This window comes from Panicum hallii, chromosome 2, assembly GCF_002211085.1.
Source record: "Panicum hallii strain FIL2 chromosome 2, PHallii_v3.1, whole genome shotgun sequence".
NCBI classification, from domain to species: Eukaryota; Viridiplantae; Streptophyta; class Magnoliopsida; order Poales; family Poaceae; genus Panicum; species Panicum hallii.
In genome coordinates this window covers 7,219,883-7,226,097 of record NC_038043.1, presented here as the reverse complement: position 1 = coordinate 7,226,097, position 6,215 = coordinate 7,219,883, and positions in this window count along the sequence as shown.

Genomic DNA, 6,215 nt, shown 5'->3' with positions numbered 1-6,215 from the left:
TGGGAGGTGATCTGAGACCAGGTCCGTACCATGGCTCCGACTGAAGACTCCGACTGGGCTCCGCCTTGCACATGCCCACCTCCCAGACCGGCAGGCTAGTCGGGAGGCCAAACCCGGCGTACCAGCAGGCCCCAGGAGTTGGTGCGAGGATAAGGATGAGCCTCGGGGTCAACTCGTCGTACACGGCCAACCACTCCCTCCACGGGGTCACTGCCCCCTCTGCCGTGGCAGCAGGCCGCCACTATTCTACCTGCCCCGTCCTCGCGAAGGGACGGGGCGTAACGTCATCATGATACGGCCGGAACTCCCCCGTCATGACGGAGTGACCAGGCGAAGCACCAGGGATGGGGCGTGATAGCCGTACCGTACCTATCGACGCCCCCACAACCACCGACCGACGAAGCATGACGTGCAGGGACAAGACAAGACGCTTGCCCAATGGTGCAGGACTTGTACGGTGGTCACCAGAAGACTCCGACTGACTGGGGAAGATCGGACTGACAAAGCTGACAACCCCGAGCGGCGGGGTCGGGAGTCCTCTCTTTCTATCGTTGCACCCTTAGCTCCCCTGTAAAGGAGCCCCCTTGGACTATAAAAGCAAGAGGACCAGGATGTGGGCCCTTCCTCAAGGCAGGAGAAGAGAAAGAAGAAGGACCGATGTCGCTCCAACCCCAAGACGGTCGCGTCGCCCAACTGAAGGACAGCAACGGCAACATCCTCTCCAACACTTGGGAACATCGAACGGTTACATCTTTTCTTCCCCTGAATTCAATCCCTTCATGTGCTTTCATTCCAAGAGCCGACTTCTACGGCGCCCCAGCCTGAACACTTTCGGCCCGGGTCACTCGGGGGCCCCGCAGGGGTACACCGCCACGCGTGCTGCTACCCCCTCTTTCCTTTTGCAAATCGTGCACAAAAAGGCAACATTTTTCGCCCAGACGAAAGGGCGACTCATTTTCCAATCGCAACCTAAGTGATTTTTGTTGGGCCACCTGACCTACCGAACCCTCGTTGCAACCTATGGTGAACTAAGCAGCTGATGCCACTTGGGCCGGTCCCCGGCTACACACTGCAACCTTCGGTTAACGAGCAGTTTCGAAAGGAAAGGTTCAAAGGCAGAAATCACTCCAGGAAATAAAGGGATATGGGCGAGACCAGCTTCCCCAAAAATCATAAAATGAAAGCAATTACAAGCACTTAGATTGTTCACTCGGGGGCTCTTCAAGACCCCCGCACAAACTGCTCTAGAAACGAAAGCTAACAGCATGACAAATGTTTTTACTGCGGCACTCCGTCCGTGTTGGCCGACGACGTGGACGGGAGGGGCTGTGCTGCAGGGTCAACCGGAAGATCCTCTGACTAGGAGCTAGCGTAGTCGGGGCGGCGCTCCAACTTCCGGGTAAGCCTCAACGTGCCACATCCCAAGTCAATAATCATATTTAATTACTCGATAAAAGTGTACAGATGATAAAAGCATGCCAATAGATCCCAACTCGGGAACCCAACCGACCAAGGTTCGAAGGTCGGTCTGCGAAGGACTGAGGCCGCCTCGCGTCAAACAGAGCCAGGGGAGAAAATGCATATGAGCGGCCCTTGCCCGACCTGCTCAGGTAGCGATTCAAGTCATCTCAACCTTCTTGTCCGATCCAGACCTCGAGCCATGCTCACAGAATCTCCATCGAGGAGGGGCCAACAGGCCACCTGAGTTGGTCGAACGACTCGGGCATCTACCGGGACGCGGGTCACGGAGCAGTGGAATGCCACCTATGGGCTATGCCGACCCCATCACGAATGACGGACCCGGATTTCACTCGGATATCCAGAATTTTGCCCGGGCACACCTGTTAGGAGCTCACCGAGTCCATCACTCGAGCCATTGAGGCAAGTGACGCCAGCCCAACCCCTCCGTCGCAGAGATGCTGCCGACCGGACTGCCCTCCTTTATGGCAAAGCTGCGGCGAGTTGGGGGTACTGCGTTCTCAGTCGGAAGGGACGACAAAATTCCAGCCGCCGGCCAGACTCACGGTCAGGCGCGGCAAATGCAATACAACCTAGGATAAACATGCTTTATTCCTGGTGACTAAATATTGCAAAGTACAATCAGCTCATGGCCGTTACAAAGTACGAAAAACTTGTTACCACCACCAGGGTGGTAACGCTGGTAACCTTGGGAAGGGCTGCCCCAAGCGCGGGAAGACCAGGAGGAACAACTTCCTTGCAAGTTTCCTTCTTGCATCCCCTTCCCCAAGGACACCTTAGCAGGGGGCAACGGTGAGCAGTCCATCTACCACCGATTGAACGCCCACTTCGCCTTGGGCAGGCCTCAAGATTCTGCACCAAGAGCAGGCAACCAACACCGCTGCGGCGCACTTTTTGCACGGCAAAGCCCAGGCGACCCCGATTGATTCGCGGTCACAAGGGGGAGCCTCTCTTACGCTATATCTCTCTACGGCTGAGGCAGGTCGATATGACCTCTCACTCTTAGCAAAAGCACGATGCAGTGAGAATACCGCAGGTCGATGCGACCTCTCACTCTGAGCGAAAGCACGACGCGGTGAGAATAGCGCCTTCACGATTAAACAAATCGCAAAGCCACTCGGGGGGCCTCTGATGGGTCCAGGGACCCGGGGTCCCCAGCAGGCCCACTTCTCGCCGACCAGCCCGAGGCCGTGCCTGGATGAGCGCCCTTCCTCGTAGGTGGCAGCTCCATCTGAGCGGCCCAGGCCCATTATCCCGACCGACAAGTCAGTCGGGGCAAGCCGGGTCTATGTCCCTGACCTGGGAGGCGATCGGAGACCAGGTCCGTACCACGGCTCCAACTGAAGACTCCAACTGGGCTCCGCCTTACACGTGCCCACCTCCGCGACCGGCAGGCTGGTCAGGAGGCCAGGCCCAGCGTACCAGCAGGCCCCAGGAGTAGGTGCGGAGGATAAGGATGAGCCTTGGGGTCAACTTGTCGTACATAGCCAACCACTCCCTCTACGGGGTCACAGTCCCCTCTACCGTGGCAGCAGGCCACCACTATTCTACCTACCCTGTCCTCGCGAAGGGATGAGGCGTAACGTCATCATGATACGGCCGGAACGCCCCCGTCACGATGGAGTGACCGGGCGAGGCGCTAGGGATGGGGCGTGATAGTCGTACCGTACCTATCGATGTCCCCACGACCACCGACCGATGGAGCATGACGTGTAGGGACAAGACAAGACGCTTGCCCCACGATGCAGGACTTGGACGGTGGTCACGAGAAGACTCCGACTGACGGGATGAGAAGACGCGACTGACGCGACTGCCTGAACCAGTATAAATTTTGAGTCATTGTGTGTTAGGCCACATCCGATCACGACGCGCGATACACACTTCGAGTAGGTTTAGCTGTCAGGTATTTCCGGAACCAACAAGGTGTGTCCTCCTGAACTAATTTGCTGCCATATTGTCGGTGTTTTCGACCGCCGACTAGTAAATTTGTGATTGCGCGTCTGGCTCGGATGGTGTGCAAGGAAGACACAAGGGTTTATACTGGTTCGGATAAAATGTCCCTACGTCCAGTTTGAGCTGCTCGTGTTCTTGCACTGGTTTGCAGTAGGGGTTACAAACGATCGAGAGAAGGAACGGGCTCCTAAGTTTTTGGTGGCAGAGTTCTATGTGAGTGCGTGAGTGTCTTATAGTTTGGTCCCCTTCCCTTTTATAAGCTAAGGGGCAGGGGTCGGATACATGAGAGAGAGAGGAGTAGAAAGAGGAGGGTTGTCAGGATCCCGCTGCTCTCCTTCCCTTTACGTGGGCCCCATTAGCCCTGTAGATGACGCCGGAGGTGTCCCTGAGCCGCTCCCTTGCAACATAAAGAGAATGTTCTGTATATTTTTTCGTCCCTTGCACTTGCAACTTTTTTTCCGGCGTCATGAGCAATGGCCTCAGATTCTGATGCTGTTCATTTCTGAAGAATGTTCTGTATATTTACTTTCTTCCCTGCACTTTCCACTTTGTCTTTCGTCAAGACAAACAGTACCATTTGCTCTCATTTTAGTGGTTTTGGTTCGGAGACATGGATTTGAAAGATTGAGATCAGCAGGATTCACCTCTTGTTTCCGTTTTTTAACTACATATTATTAATATATTTCGGTGCTCAGGAAGAAATTGACAAATGAAGGTTTGAGGTCCGTAATTGAAGCCAATTTGACATGCTAGGTTGGTACCAATATGTTCTTTGCCAACTTTTGATACTTGTCACAATCAAACATTAGTACTGAATTAGTTGCCCACTGTAGTTGCATTTTATGTTCGAATCGATATAAATAATTGCTGGAGCCAGAGCATTTTGAGTATTGAAGATTGATTGGTTCTGGTGTCCCGTTTTATGCAGTATATAGATGTGAAAAATATTTATGATGCCACTGTGTTCTCTATTTGCTAACGTTAAAATACAGTATGGTCTATGTATGTTAATTCTGATAATGTTCTTGTATCTGTTAAAATTTTGGCAATAACTCAATGAGGCTTTGATCTGATTGAAAATATTGATATTTGAAGTTCAGCTTACCGCAAATATAAGTGTTAATTTTGAACAATGTAACACTTTTGTGTTAAAAATTAGTCCAACTTACCTCTCCCAATCCTTGTTGATGAATGTGCCAGATATGTAGAAGACCAAAACTGGAAGCATACGTGTGAGGACTGGGATTCGTTATTTCTTTACCCTGAATGAGTATATCAGTATATCAATATTTTTAATTGATTTGGAAACTTGATTGCATAGTCTTGATGTGAAGGCTGCTCTTGGCTCTGTGTGAGTTAATGTTTTTTTTTCTGTATTTACTTCTATAAAAATTCCTCATTAGCTGCTTAGCAGTTTCTTGGCAACTTGGTTTATGGCAAGTGGTACTATATATACTAGGTCGACATGCTTGCACGATGAAGGGGGGTCACAACTTTCTGATCCAGGATCTGATGCCAAGCTCCTGACCTTTTTTGTTATGTTTGGATTCAATTTAAGGTATTAATTTGTATCACTCTGCTTCATCTTGTTTCTCTTATATAAAATTGACCTTGATATAAATTTTGAAAATATTATTCTATTCATCAGAATTCTTTATGATATGTGTTTGTCTGTCATTTGCATAACATGTAGCTGTGCACATTATATTGGATGTGTGTTTGGATGTTATATTCTTCGGATTTAACAATGGGGGTGCGGATCAGTGTTTTAGATGATTTGTTTTCAAATGAATGAATGTTTACTTTATGTACTATTTTCTTGTTTGTTCATCTTCCTTTCCAAACAATTGTAAAATCTGATATGCAGTTAGCTATTCCCTTCCTTATCTAGGTCGTCATTTTCGTAGCTGAATTGCGCCTCTTATATAAACGCATTATGTTGTAGTTTCAAAAGTTTTGCATATAACATTTCTAGCAAGCTCAAGAAGTAGAATATGGTTTCACTCTGTATGGGCTCAGAATCATAATCAATATGGAAGCTGTGAAAGATACCCCATAAAATCCTTTTAATCATTGTAGTATCTTCTACATTAAGCCGGAAGATTGGCGTGCCCCACACTCTAGTATGTACTAATTGCCGACTATACGAGAAACCACTGGCCACATTCATTTGCACACAGGGACTGTAGTTGTTGATGGTTTCTGGTCACTAACTGTGGTCGGGTTTTGTTGGTCGTGGCAAAAGCAGTAATGGCCACGACTTTTAAGTCCGCCTCAGGATAGAACAAAGTCGAGGTTTCAAAGTTTGTCCCTTAGTAATATAGCTACGTTTTGAATTCCACCAGGCGATCTAATTAGCAAATGGTCCAAAATGCCCCTCATAGTTAAAGGTGGCATATGACGTACCAGTAAAAGCTTTCAGGTATCGAGCTTACTACGTATGTCAATATGTCTTGACGGTGTTGATCACAAAAAAATCCAGTTACATAGAAAATAGTCTTAGTTGAGAGCGTCCTTGTCAAATTAGTTGTGTGGAGTATCAGCACGGCAATGCAACAAACTATCCAAATACTGAAACTTGTATTTAATTCTAAAAGCAAATATTTAACCAACCAACTGTGTCACATGCTACGTGATCCCTGAATTTGTACCCGCGTGTACAATACGGTATAGATCTTTACCTGAGACCTAAGAGACCGAATTGATTGCTCAGATTCGGCCCAGCCCACCAAAAAACCGTAGCAATCCCACACCTGCCCGCTGCTTTATCCACTGAACCACCC